Here is a 15,632-nt window from a genome sequence, read left to right on the forward strand (position 1 = left end):
AGGCCTTAGAAGCAGAAGCAACACATGATTACAAAAAAGGTGTCACTTGTTACCCCGAGGCATTTTTTGTGAGCACGTCAAAATTTCGATAATACTTGCAGCCGTTTCTAAGATACTATGCTAAAACTGACATATAACATTTACCCTACTACATTCCCTTAAGCTCAAAAGAAGAGCTTAAGCAGTTTTAAAAGCTTTCCAGAGATGCCGTGAACACGTGAGAGCTGCCGGCTGCGCAGGAGTTCACCTTTGTTTACAGCAAGGACAGCTCGTCGTTCAATCCGCTACGCCCACGATACCAAGGAGGACACCGAGAAAAACACAAGATGGCGTTAATTTTGTAGCAAAGTATTCCGCGTGGTAAATCCAAGTTCAAAATAAATGCTTCACAGAATATCACACTAACCGAACCTCAATACTGAGTATCAAAGTATGGTGAGCTATATAAATTTTACCTACAAAATATAGGTTTTAAGTTTCGTAGTACGCCAATTCATTTTATCAGTACCAAATGACTGTGTTTTTCCCGGTTCCTTTTGAAGTGGGCTTGGCTCTCTTTCAATACTTGGAATGAAGAGAGACCAGCAGATTCGACATCTACTTCGAATTTATTTATCATAATGCGCAAAATTGAAGTATTCCAGACAAAAAAGCAGCGCGCAGCGTGCCCAAAGTTCAATGCTAACTTCTGACACTTTCTCTGCGACATGCATCCAGCGAATCGAACTGGTTAGACCCGATCAACATGCCGTGCGAGTTCAATGCGCGCCAGGTCACGTTGACACAGCGAGCTCCACCGTGTGCCAGCATGTCGGCGAAATAAGGGCGCCTCAGCTGGCGAGGGGAGCAAGTCTCGGCAGCTGGCGTCTCGTCGCACTCCGACTCTGTGCGGAGCACGCAGCACCGGCGGAATTCTTCCCAACTGTGGTACACGCCACGACGGCCCACGGACAAGCACGTACTCTGCGGGAAGCTCCACGCGACGCACTTCTTGCCATCAAAGTTCCACGGCACGTCCAGCACGTAGTGCCTACATAAAATTAAACAAGTTTAGGTGTTGTTTTATGATCACCATATTTTGCGGTTATTTATGGTGTATGCGTTAAAAGCTTACACTCTATGTACATAAGTCAACAAAGTCTCTGAAAAAAAGTGAACCGGCGAAAATAATACTGCATATTGGGCTATTTGAGTTTGCGAAAAGTTGACGCAAACAGCTTGAGATACAGTTGTATGTATGTATCTGCAGTGCTATACCACGGCTTGAGTAGAGTGACCGGCGCGAACAATTATGTGAAGCCCATTACACATCAACCACTGTAGACAGAGCGTAGCGACAGTGCCTCCCTGACCAAGAGGCTACGGAAGGCCATACCTTCCACAACAGCTCACCAGTGAGGTGTCCTCTCACGTGACACTCGCCCATATCTGAAGGATGACGCCATCAGTGACCGCACGACGCAACGTAGTGGCGCTACGCGCACTACTGTAGCGCTACAGGCGGTCTGCGTAATCTGTCGTGGTGGTGGTGTTGGTGGTAGAGGTTAGATGAGCAAGAAGGCTCTAAATTCTGCAGCCTGGTAGGGAGCAAGGCAAAGCGCCTAAAAATCTGTCTTCCTTCTACTGTGGTTTGCTCCTGTTCACACTCTCTTGTTGTCATTGTTTTTCGTCGTCAGCTATGCTCCGCGGTCGCTATTTTTCATCCTCATTAGCTCTGCCAGTTATTATGCCGCCGACACTGCTCATTGCTGAAGTGAGTGCCCGAGAGCTTCGCTTTGAAAAACAGGTACAACTACAACAATAATAATCAGAATTAGAATAAATTATTATAATACCATTATTATTATTATTATTATTATTATTTTCTGAAGTTGAACGTCACAAAATCACGCTACGAATTTGGGAAACGCCACAGTGAAGGGCTGCGGAAGTTTCGACCACCTAGTGTTGCTTAATCGACGTGTGCTTAAATATATGCACACGAGCTTCGCTTAAGAAAACAAAGGCTAAATTTACACCAGGACAACGACAATCGTGTTTGAAGTTCTGGATATCCGCTGTTCAATACTGTATTGTTCTTTTTTTAATATATCCTCAGAAACTTTCAGTGCGCGCCTCCTTTGTACAGCACTTCGTGCATTGCGGGCGTCGTGAACCAAGTGAAACGCCGACGGCCCCGTAAAGACAATCAAGGCCAGCCGTGGCGTACCTGCCGGCCCTGCAAGCGCACAACCTCCGACCGAGTGGCCCACGCACGTGACGGGGGACAAAAGCGCGGTTAGAGGACAATTGGTCGTGATATCAGCAGAACAGACGTTTGCTCCCTTTCTTCTTCCTTCGCTTTGCCACCTGATAGCTGCGCTCTAAAATGATGGCTTATCCCTCTTTCCAACAATAGTTCATAAATCTGAACTGAAACTACTCTAATGGAAGTAGAATTACAGTTCTGTTGGACGTTAGCAACTTACTTCTAAAGTCTCTGTTGCTGTTTCATCACCATGGTAGCATTTGATATCAACGCACTCATGTTGCCACCAACTGCCTATTCTCTGTCGAGCACATTGTTTGCACCACGTGGCGTCTGTGGTAGCGGGATATGAGGCGACACACATCAAGAATTTGAATAATAGTTCACCGAGAGAGCATCGAAAGCATGCAATAATCGCCCTCCCCGTTAGCGTGTGTCTCATTTGACCAACACAGTCACTTTAACGAGATTTTTTCGACGATGTTTGGTTCCTGTGAGTGTTCAAGGAGTAGTGATAATTTTAACAATATGGCATTGTTGCTTTTAATAGAAACACGGGTTTCGGGAACTGCAAGAAAAGCAGTGTAGTGTGGTGCCTGGAAAAGCATCGCTTATATAGGACACTTTACGTTTCAATATCGTGGGAGCCACTTCGTTACCTTTAGGAGCCATGTGACGTGACGCGGAAGACTTCTATCCGTGATGTACTAGCGGTATATTTGTGATGGTACAAGTAAACAACAAAGGCGTATATTCTCCAGCAGTGTTGTGGAGTTGTGACTCCGGAATTATCATGATTTTGGAATCATTGCGCATTTTAGCAGCCTCGGATTGGAAGGAACACAATGCTGTGAGGAATGGAATTGGAATTTAATTAGGCATCTTTTTCCCGGAAGAGAATGGTTATAGAATTACGCTTTTTACCAAAAACACAGCACGTCTTCGTCAACAAGCTATTTTCCTAATTTCAAACATTAGTAAATGAGAGGCTCGAATATCAATAAAGCAGAGTTTTAAAATGGCTTGGCTAATTACAAGCAAAATATATTTATAAGCAACGCAACGGTTAGGTGGGCAGATGAGATTAAGTAGTTTGCGGGTATAAATTGGCAGCAGCAATCACAGGACCGGGTTAGCTGGCGGAACATGGGAGAGGCCTTTGTCCTGCAGTGGACGTAGGCAGGCTGATTGTGATAATGATGATGATGACATTTATAAGCAGCGCATATACTAAAAGTTTGTCCTTATATTGACAGTGCTCCTCTGAAGTTTGTCTCTATTTTTCGTGTAGCTGTGGTCGAGTTGAACTACGGCGGCAACATCACCCCCTGCACACTTTACGCCATGTCCTTTCTTTTTTCTCGGTGGCACCCCAGCTACAGCCGAAGCCGTCTGCTCTCTTTACATCCTTCATGTCTGTGCTAGCTTCTCTCACTCTATGCCAACTCGGACGCGTCTTTCAAAAAACCCTTGTGATGTTGTGATTTCTATTACCACTGGTGCGGTGGTTTTGTTCACTGCAATTTGCCCTCGTACTTCTCCCCCCCCCCCTCTTTGGTCATACTGTACTTCTTGTCTAGACACACGAGCGCCTTCGCAAGAAACTCTGACGGCGAAGAACTCTCGGTCGGCGCAGCAAACACTCGTACAGGATGAACTGTGTCCGCTCCCCTTCCGTACAGACAGAGAGAGAATGCAAATAAACTTTTGAAAGCATTGCTTCCGGAAGCCGCCTGAAGCAGCAAAGCTGACGTAATGAAGGCCACAGCGGCGCTCCCCGATACCCGAAGCAAACCCACGCGCCCAAGTAAACCTTCGTTCCCTCTGTACTATGGAGAGGGGTGGGATAGCCCGGGAGGCACAGCCACCGCTGCCGTCGATTTTGGCGGTTAGAGAAGCGCTACCATAATGAACTACTACACAGGCTCCTGAGTCCAGCACTTCTCGCTTGAGCAGCTCATATTTGTGAAGCGACACACATAGGTAGACAGCAATTTTCATATCTTATTTGCTTATAAGCAACTGTTATAAGGGGCCATCCAGTGAAAATTCAGGTTTTATAACCAAACGGCGAATCGCTCATTTAGCTCTTAGCTTTACGTTGCAAAATTTCGGTGAATGAAACCAAATTGTTTTGAAAGTAAACATTCGACAGAAGTCTGTCTGGTTGGGTATGAAACTGGGAGATGATTTAGACTCCACCCGAAGGTTGTTACTTTGTTACTCGAGTCGTGGCACATTTGTTACTTGCATTGTGGCACATACAGAGGACAGCCCATAATATCAACCACTCTATCGCAACCCTTCCCCCAGTGTATTCACACGCACTGCGCACCACGGCAAAACGAGAGAGAGAGAGAGAGAGAGAGAGAGGTTCATTAGCCAACCCGCGAGTGCTTTGAAGACGACGCTGCTACTTAGCCTCTGCAGTCACCCATGAGGAAGGAACCAAGTCGGTTCTGAAACGTCAGGTTTCTTCAAAAACGTTTGGTTGGAGTCTAAATCATCTCCCAACCAAAATGATGTTATTTTTGTTCCTTGCTGTGCTTGCGACGTTTATTGCAGTTTTTAAAATCTCGAGGACGCTTACTACGACGCCAATCGAGTAAACAAAACACTAGTGACCGATTGCCAACGTGTTCGGAAGATGAGACGTTCGGGAGATCAAGCCTAGAAGATCAGACATCCCTGAATTTTGAGCTCAAAGCTGGTCATCCCACACTCCCACTCCACCGGTTGAGATCACTTCATTATTAGCGCTATCTGTTTTTGTAACTTCCCTTGGTTCCTATGACTCGGCGCATATCCGTGTTTGCATCGCAAAGGAAAGGAGACATTGAAAATATTTTTATGCCCTTTATATCTACCACTCTAATATCACGCTCATATTAGTCATATAGGCGTGAATACATGCTCTATCAAAGTCAAAGGCCACAGCGCTTTCTCTAACTCCCCCTTTAGCTAGCCAAAGCCAAGGGTAGGCGTGATGTAAGGGTGTGAAATATCTGCCAACACACAAAAGAGAAACCGTAGGATAGGTCGCTGTAAGGACAAATGAATCATTCCAATTGATACTGAAGGGAGAATACATTATCCTTGCACGTTCGTTCTCATTGATACCCCACACTAAAGGGACGAATACTCTATGCATGGTTTGGTGTTTATCTCAAGAGCAGTTTGGTAGCTGGCAAAAATACCTTTTTCGACAAGAAAGACATCGCATACCTGCGCACAGGGGAACACAAATTTCTCACCCAATCTTTGCTTGCGAGGCGCGCTTGACAAGCGTGAGTGCTGATGAGCAATGCGGCACTATATTCTGTATAGGATGCGAAGGCAGAAGGAGCCCAAGTAAGGGTACACTGTTCAATCTAATACGAGTATATCTAGTGCTTTTTTTGTTGTTGTTCCCAATAACCAAATTTTAGTTTTCTTTACATTATTGACTGCTCGAGACGCGGGGCAATACTGCTTAGCCACACTACTTTTGACAGCATGAAAAAGCGCTATGTCGTCAGTTTACTAAAGCCTGAACAAATTTAAACTTAAACAAATAAAATATCATCATTCGTTTAAAAATGCTTGCCATGAAAAGACTACATGTAGCACAAAAACTGTTCCTAAGGGAATTAGTAGGGTGGTTTTACTGCACAAGATATGCCACTAAGCTACTAACCCTCGACCTTGGTAACATGTTTTGCGCACTTTTATAGATCCTAATGCATCTAAAGACACTATATTTATAGTGTCATTCATTCTTAACTCGCTAAAACTACCAAGATGGAGTTGGAATGGCCGAACATTTTACATCCGAAGAATTAAAAGGAATGAAACTGTGGATAAATCGTGATTCCCCGGAATGGAATCGGAAAGGAATGGAGACGCCCATTCCGCAACACTGCTCTCTAGCCACCTCTAGAATGGTTTTAATGATTTAGGCTTGATGCTGGACGATAAAATTGCGCATGTTTGTACAAGAATTTAACCCGTTCAAAAAATCAGTCCGGAACCACCTGTGCATGGCCAAGGAGTGAGAAAATATGAATGAGGCATACCGCTGTGGTTTTTTTTAAAGGCAGCATGTCATCTCAATAGTGCCCGTGCATCGTCCTTGTGTTTTCTGTAGTGTTTGGTTCGTACCTGTTTCTTTCAAGCAGTGCACAAGAAAACTGCAGTATAAGTCTCTTCTATTGCGATAGCAATTATATGAACCCCGTCAGCTGGTTTTTGCCACTGGCGTCATCGTCAGTGTGAACGTGGGCGTCGACGTCGATGTCCTACACCGTATATGAAAACTCAAGAAAGGAAAAATCTAGAAAAAAGAAACACTCCGCGCGTGTAATCAAACGTGAGACCTCTGCGTCGTGAAAGCGAGGCGTTAGCCATTATGCTACTCCGGAGCACATCCTTCAATGATGAAATGACAAGCTACTTATATCTACCACTTACCGCTGCTCACGAGTATCTCAGGAGGGGGGCATTGTGTTTTAAGCATTACCACCAAAATGGCGCAATGAGCGCGCGTCGCCACATCGCGTGGCAGCGCCCGCTTCTGTCTCCTACACGTACTTTGCCCGATTGTGAGAAGGGGAGCGAAGTAGAGTGCCTCGATGCGCGCGCCCCCGCTCAGAGTGGTGTCAGCTTTTGCAAGGGCAGATGCCGCCGCCTCGGCTTCGGCGCCAGCGCGACCACCATTTTGGCGCCTCCGGCCGGTAGTTCGTGCTTGGCGTGTGAGGTGTTGTCGGGCAGTGTTCATTCCCTTACAGTTTTGTGCACCCATCTCCGCATCACCATGCCCGGCTGCTGCGTGCCGCAGTGCTCGAATCACTCGAGAAACGGATGGAAGTTGTACCGGTTTCCAAGAGACCCAAAAAGAAGGCTTCTTTGGACCGTTAAAATCAAACGAGACAAGTGGCAACCGACTAATACGTCGCACGTATGGAGCGTAAGTAAACATTTTTTTTAGTGCGTCGTATTCTGACTGGTCAGCATTATTTAGGGCGCCGTTGTTTTTTATTTAGGTGCGCAATGTAAACGCAGGACAGCCAAACGTCGTGCAGGGTACTGTGCGGCGTGCTCGTGTTAAAAGATCACGCTTTAAGAAAATGCGTCAAGTACGGGGGCTTCGGAAGCCCCCGTGTCGATAACATTTCATGCTGGTTCAAGGGCCTCGAGTGTGCTACTACATTCATAGGAATTGCGACTAGTTTCAGTGCCCTTGCACGGGAAAGTGTTGCCTTGGCAGCAGCGTTGTGAAATCCTTCCCACCCCCTACCCGAGGCTGTTAATTTCGTGCACTGCGCTTCGCAGCTATTTTGCTCGCGAGACCGGCTGCCGCTGTCGTGACCGTCCGCCTCGCAGCCCGAAGACAGACTTCGTGAAATTGCCGTACTCGCTCGCCAACTCGCCCCGACAGCGTACGCGTCGACCGGGTGCTGGCGGAGTTGAGCTGAACGAAAAGTAGGCAAGAGATGGGGACGCAGGAGGTGTAGTTAAACAGATGAGAATTTAGAAAGTGGAGGAGGGAGAAAATTATATGCAAGGGCAGAAAACGGGGAGTGAGTTCAGGCCGCGTGCCGGCGAGCGAGTACGGAAATCTGACGGCGCCTGACTGCTGCCGAACTTCAAGAGTACGGCACGTAGAGTTCACGTAATTCACATAAGAGGAAATTGGACGTGAAATGCGCGCATATGGCCTCGCAGGGAATTAACATAGGCTCGGGTGCGTGGTAGGGGGATTTCACAACGCTTACGAGGCCTGCCCATGTTTATTCGTGCACGCGTTGGCACTGATCGGTCGAAATTTGAACGCCTCTTGTGAAATCAAGCCGTTTGAACATAAACATGCTGTTCCTGCGAAAAACTCGTAATATTACGAGGCCGGACTTCTGCCCGTCTTGTGTGTATCGTCGTATGTATACTTGGGAATCAGGAACACTTCAGTGACGAACAAAACAAGCGCTGTTACGGAGTGTTGTCATTTTTACCTGACAAATAAATTCGATTGCATTGGGAACTTGGAGGCTTGGGTACAAAGCTTTCGATAGAACGAAATCTGTAACGCTCGCTATAAAATCAGACCTGGTCCTTTGTCGGCACAATAGACTAATATTTTATTCACATGAATTCAGGAATCCTTACAGATTTTCAGTGCGAAAATTGAAAGGGTTATTATAACAGCAGGCTGGGTCTATGATCGCGCTCACTGAAGTGGCTTACGTGAAAGCGCGCGTGAGCTCAATTAGTTTCCTTCTTTTTGTGCTTCAAAGTTGCTGCTAGTTCCTGCTGCGAATCATACTGAATGCATACATGAAATCTTGTTTATTGACAGTGACAGACATTCGTTTTTCTTCTGCCAGTGTGTTAATTTCCAATTCTGGTTTTATTTGCAGGCTCACTTTGAAGAGAACAACTATGAGCAACATCGTGCGGATGGCTGGAAGAAGTTGAAACCAAATGCCGTCCCAACTTTGTTCACATTCAAACGTAAGATTGAACTTTTTTCTTGCATTACATAAAGCAGCACCAGTTGCAAGTACTCTATGTACCTGGGATTTCTACGAAGCTAACACCAAATAGGTCCTCATATGCTGCGTCCACATTAATGCATAAATTCTGGAAATGCAGTCACGGACAAAGCTAGGAAATGCGAACACAAAAATGTGAACCAGACCACGCAAAATCGAAAAATACTGCTAATATTAGACGGTCAAATAATGGCACGCTATTAGTGCGTTTGGAAAGCTACATTTCCCAACTTTGTTTTTGTGATTACGTTGCATCACTTTGACTTGCATGTAAAAAAAAATTGCGATACTTGAGTGTTGTGGTTTATATTTCTTGTTTGCATTTTTTGGTCATGACTGTATATACGTCTGGATTTCAGTGTTTACAGGCATGACCCACTGCACAACAGTTTTCCGCTACTTAGCACACGGTCGTGTACTGCTAGGATGTCAGGTGCAGTGGCTATGTTATTTACAAAGGGGGAAAACGGAAACCATTATGTATACGAGATCCACGATGCACGAGCCCCCACTACAGTGCGCCTCATTACCTGCATTGCGTTGGCGTGTCAAGCCCTACAATCAAATAATCAATAAACTGCATAGGGAGCGAATGTCAGTTGAGCCCTCCACAACGGCGCACACGTGTAGCTCTGGCATATGAAGCTCCAATTTGAATTAGAGCCATTTATTGTGGGGAGAAATTTTGAGCACAATTTAATTATGGTATTTTAAGACCTTCCCCTATCCCTTGTGGAAAGGGCGGGGGAAGGACAAGTGTCTTCCTCACGTCAATAGCTAAGCCGGTATCTGCTGCATGTGTTACATTTGTAAAATTAACAAGCTAGACATGAACTGGCATTGCTTGAATATGTTCATGAATACATACATTTCTGCTTGCAGCACTGCCTAAGGAACGAAAGCCACCAAAAGAAAGAACTGTGCCTGCACCCTCCAGCAACGAGACCAACAAATCTCCTCTTGGTCTGCGTCAATATCCAGCTGCAGTTAAAACTACCCTAGAGACCCCACAAAACCATGCCGTTCCTGAATCTACACGGCAAGGAACATCGTGTTATGGGCACGACACCATGGAAGTTGACGACGCCGTTGTTGAACTGTCAGCGAACACTAGTGATGCAGATTCAAGAGAAGTTAATGCAGCGGCTGGTGAGACATCAAATTCTACTGCAGAATCAGCAGAACTGAAGAAGAAGCTTGCTGACCTTACAAGAAAGTACTCTGAACTTCAGCAACATCATGACACAGCCAAGAACACCATTAGTGGTCTCAAGAAAAAAGTGCAAAAACTCGAGACTGAGGCAACAAATATTTCGCAAAATATGAAATTTCTCAACGACGATCAAGTACGCGCTCTCTCAAGGAGCAGCAGCTTGGGGAACTCTTGGTCTCCGCACACTGTCAAGCAAGGCCTTCAAATTAAGTTTGCTTGTGGAACAACCGGATATGAAACTTTGAGAAAAATGGGATATCCTCTCCCATCCAAAAGGACGCTCGCACGGAGGATTCAAAATTTGAAGTTTCTCCCAGGCGTTCTTCACGAAGTGATAGACGTTATGAAATGCAAAGCCGAGACCATGGAGGATGTAGAAAAGGACTGCGTCCTTTTTTTGGATGAAATGGAGATAGTGCCGGGGTTTGAGCTAGATCGGGCTGAAGACGCACTTCTCGGAGGAATAACTCTTCCTCCGAAGCCTGAAGAGCCTGCGGTTCATGCTCTGGTATTTATGTTGGGCGGACTTAACCAGCGATGGAAGCAGGTGATTGCATATGAATTTACCGGAAGAAACATCGATGGCGGCTTGCTGAAAAACTATGTGTTGGAACTAGTACAGCTGTGCAGTCAAATATATCTGAGAGTTCACGCAATCACATGTGACATGGGCTCGGCAAACCGCGCAATGTGGAGGGAATTCGCCTTTTCCAGTCACAGAGATTCTTCCACGGTGTGCTCCATACCTCATCCGTGCATGGACGGGAAGGAACTTTTTTTCATTGCTGATCCGGCTCATGTCTTGAAGAACCTCAGAGGCCAGCTCTTGAGCTCAGAAGTTTTCACGTTGAGTGAGGCCACAGTTGCCAAACATGGCCTGCCTTCTTCACAAGTCAACTTGGAATATGTTCAGGCTGTGCTCGAAGAAGATTCTAAAAAAGAACTGAAGGTAGCCCCAAACTTATCCGAAATGCACACCAGCGCAGGCCACTTCACCAAAATGAAGGTTGGTGTCGCTGTACAACTTTTTCGGGAAGCTCCCCCAGCTATCAGATTCCTTATAAAGGAAGGAGTTCTTAAACAGGAAGCAGAAACAACAGCTTGGTTCATGAAGCTGATTTCAAAATGGTATGCACTGATGTCTTCGCGGCATCCAACACTGGCCCTGAGTCGGAGAAGTAGGGCTAAGTACTCCGAAGCCCTAGATACATCACACACAGCAATAGAAACCATCAGAACTATGAAAATGGGTGCCACATCCCATTGGAAACCGTCGCAAGCAGGTGTACTCATATCAACTACAGTTGTACTTCGCCTCCAAGACGTTCTTTTAGGAGACGAAGGCTATGAGTTTTTTCTAACGAGCAGGCTCCTGCAGGACTGCTTAGAGAACCTCTTTTCTGTGGTGCGGCTTATGAAGCCGGTTCCCAATGCCTACGATCTCAAGTGCGCTCTGAGACTGGTGAGCGTAAGCCAATTTTTGCATACACCGAGGACGACCAGCTACGAGCTTGATGACAGGGAGTACCTGGTGGACCTGCTATCCCAGGGGAAGGAAGCCTGCGTCGAGAAGGAAGCTCAGGAAATCGATGATTCAGAGATTTTGTTCATCGAAGGATTGTCGTCCACAGAATGCAGTATTCTCTTTTACCTAGGAGGATTTATTTTGAAGGGAATTTTGACATCTGTGAAGTGCGCAAAATGCAAAGATGCTCTCCTTGGAACTGCCAACGACGAGCATGCTTCGCTGACAGCACTGAAAGAGTACGTTTCAGATGGAGGCAATCTCATCTACCCCAGCAAGGGAGTTATGAAAGCCTTGATAGACTATGAGGAGCATTTTGCTGCCATAAACTCTTGGTGCACGGACAAAGTAGTCACGATGAAGTCGCCGCTTCGTTCACTCACCGCATACCTAAACAAGGTGCACCGCCGCAGCTTGTGTGTATGCGCGGAGCACGAGGACAGTATATACCGACTGCTCACAGAGAGGTACGCAAGAATAAGGCTGCGCATTCACCTTCGGCAGGTTCCAGTCGGGAGTTGCAATGGACATGCAAGCAAAACATGTGCCGGCGTCAACCTCTCATGAGAAATGGACACGCCAAGATAAGCTGTATGCTTAAAAGGTTTCGGCTCACGTGGGCACGCTTTTGACTCTTGCATTTTTTATTTTTAAACATTTCATTTCGTACTGCATTTGGTTTGTCTTGTATCTGACTTTGATTTTCACTAGTGGGACAACGCAGCATTAAGGCGCACAAATAAATGGCCTGTTCACTGAAATCGTGGGTGTCGTTTCATAAAGGTACACTGGTAAAGCATGTTACTCTCGGGTATGCTGCCCGCACAGTGCATGAAATGGTGAGGCAGGGGAAGGTGGTACCGAATGTCAGATAATGTGTGTGTGTGTGCGTGTGCGTGTGTGTGTGTGTGTGTTATATATACACACACACGCAAGTATATAAAGTACAGCGATTCCTGCCTTTGCTATTCGGCTGATTCACAAAGACCCAAATATTGCATTCCTTTCAGCAAGCGTAGTAATAAAAGTTCATGCGCCCCTCCGTCTTAACGACGACAACGGTTTAACGCGAATCTTTCTGGTGTGGGAGTTCGTGGCTCATTTCATTCAGTCTATGTCAGCCCCTGGCGCATTGTACAAGCACAGGCCACCAGTTTGTATTACGTGCGTTGTTCCATTTAACAATTAGGCAACAACAGCACTAAGAGGTGTCCAAGTTGCACCAAAAAAAAAAAGCTCGCCAACGAGTACTTCTTTCCTACCATACGCGAGCACCGCAAGCCGTAATGCGCTTCGCATGCTGCCCCACTACGGCAGGAGCCGTAATGGCGGCCGTCGTAGCAGACGACGCGGCTGTCCTCACCCTCAGCGGAGCGCGCGGGCATCAAGACACCCTAGAGCGAAGCTCCCTCAAGCGCCCTCATCCAGCGGTGGCGTGGAGGGGAAGGTCGTACGCCTTGGCTGCCCTCGGGTTCTGCCTGTAACGATTCTGCTGTAGTTACCGGGTGCACGAAGGTCACTGCAATCATTGAAGTCTCCATTTGCGAAAAGCGCGCGCTTTTCAGACACAGCTACGCAACAAATGAGACGCTTATTCGCGTGCATCCGTACCTGTGAGTACGTTTTGTGCGTCATTTCTGCGTGAAGAACATGGGTATGTTTCGACATGCTTTATATTCTGCGCGCGACCTTTCAACTAGTTGCTATCGCGTTCATTGCTACACCATTCCGGTAAAGCTGTCACTTTTTCTTTCTCTGCGAAGCAAGAAAGTCAGCGGTAGCTACTTCGGCGCTTGTTCTTGCAGACAGGTGCAATAGGTTTCACACAAGCAAAGAAATAATAAGCAATATACTTGCGTAATTCAGAATTCCTGCCTACTTTTCTAAAGAGATTCTGCTTCGGCGAGCTCACATTCCAACTTCGTCTCTTCCTTGTCACCAGCCGTGCCAGGTTAAGACGAGGTTTAGGTGCACCGAGCCCAATCGCATTCACTTTCGCCCTTCGAATTCAATTATGAATATCACGAGCTACGTGCCACTTTTGTTATTTCTAAAAAAATGGACATGCTTCAAGTTATGATGCACAGGAACTTCACCATCAATATGCACTCAATAGAATACTAAAAAGCTTATGAACGACTCTTCGCTAATTCCTCACATCAAACTGATGGTAGTTGCGGAAAAATATCTCCGCCACGACACAGACCTCTTGAGGAAAATGGCAGAAGCCGGATTGTCACGAAAGATATAATAAATTCTCTATATTTAACTAAGACGTTCCGTATAATTTTGACACGTAGGAAAAAGAAAGCCAATTGCATAGAATGTAACAACTAGTAGGCTTGATGCATTTCAAGGGCTTTAATAACCTTGCCACTGCAGAGCAAATACTATCATGGAGCAGGTAGCATGGCAAGTACGGCGCCTCCACAGAGAAGCAAAGATCATGTGCGCTTCATATTTATTGCTACTACACCCTACGTAAAATTTCAACTCTATGCAACACGCAGCTGACGAATCATTACCTGTCACATTATGGTAAATGTATTGCCACGTGCTCGTGACGTCTATAAAGGCAGCAGTCAGCGTATCCAGGCTCAAACTCTATTTGGCCGAACTTGTGGCCAGGAAACCGAATATTTTAAGCAAGCAATGTGTATACATGGTTACTGGTAGCACTGAAGAGAGCGTTGGCCATCGATATTCTGATCCGCGGCAACATGCGTCATCATTTGTACGCGTTGCTTCAAAGATTTGAGCGTTATCGCTGATGGCCGAGTTTGTTAATAATAAACTCAAATGTTGCGTTTGCGCCTTGAAGCCAAAGAGATGGTCTGAAAACGATACGGAATGCTTTTGGGCATTGTGGCGCCGATTGCGGGAAGCCTTATCTTCACGTGCAATACGCCGACGATGTGAAACATACCGTTTGGGGTAGTATATATTATGAGACTTGTGCAAAAAAAAGTCGTGACGAAGGCCAACCGTTCCCCCTCCAAGCTCCTTCATGTAATGTCCTTCATGTAATGTCCATTCCTTCTCTGGGCCTCAGCTATGCGACAAGACGCCCCTGCTCGAATACAGCTACTCGACAAGACATCGTTAGAAAATTTGAAGAACACACAATAAAACAACGTTCAAACAATGGACCTAGTGACTTCAATAAAAAAAATAATTGGGATCAAATCAATTAAGCCTTGGGAACGAGCATGATAAGTCCGTATACCATACTTTCCTGGGATATTTCTGAGGGCACACGGTGGCTTTTGCCAGGATGGGTCAACGATTCACCGTTTTCGATTAAAGCCTCCTAGTTGGGCCAGCGTGGCCGGAGAGACATCAGACGCAAACCATTCGCAAAGCAACGGGGAATATGTGTATGCGTAACGTATAATAAGGTGGACAAAAGCATCAAATAAACACCAGTTTCGTGTTGAGCGCACAGCAATGATGCAACAGCCACGAAGTGATTGATTGAATGATTGACTGATTGATAGATAGATAGATTGATTGATTGATTGATTCATTCATTGATTGATTGACTGACTGACTGACTGACGAACTGACTGACTGACTGATATGTGGGGTTTAATGTCCAAAAACCACCACATTTTTCGACCACCAGCAGTTTTTTGAAGTGTACGCGAATGTAAGCACACAGGCCGACAGCCAGAAAGTGGAACGCCTACGGAGACTACCAGTTCAGTCTTTTGCACCTGATCCAGCGAAACTCGACAAAGCATTCATGTTAGGGAATAGAGCTGATTCAATATAAACTCCAGATTTTGTGTTTTCTGTCGTCACAACGTGAAATAAGCAGTGAAACCACACAGCAAAAACAAAGGAATTCGAGTCGTCTACCCATGTCCGTCGAGATAGCGCTCGCGACCACCCCCTTGTGATAAAAGTTCGGTAAAAGCAGGAATCCAACTCAAGCATTCTGCGTGCTAGCCAAATATTCTACCGAAGAGCGACGCCTGGTCTCGCAAGTACTTTTGAAATAGACAGCTACGTGCGTAAATCGCTCATATGGGATGCAATGATGGCTACCGGATGTCATAAGCATTACATATGCACCCCTATAATACCACCGTCATGGCAGTTAACGATCAACTGTTG

The sequence above is a fragment of the Rhipicephalus microplus genome, chromosome X, assembly GCF_043290135.1.
Source record: "Rhipicephalus microplus isolate Deutch F79 chromosome X, USDA_Rmic, whole genome shotgun sequence".
NCBI lineage: Eukaryota > Metazoa > Arthropoda > Arachnida > Ixodida > Ixodidae > Rhipicephalus > Rhipicephalus microplus.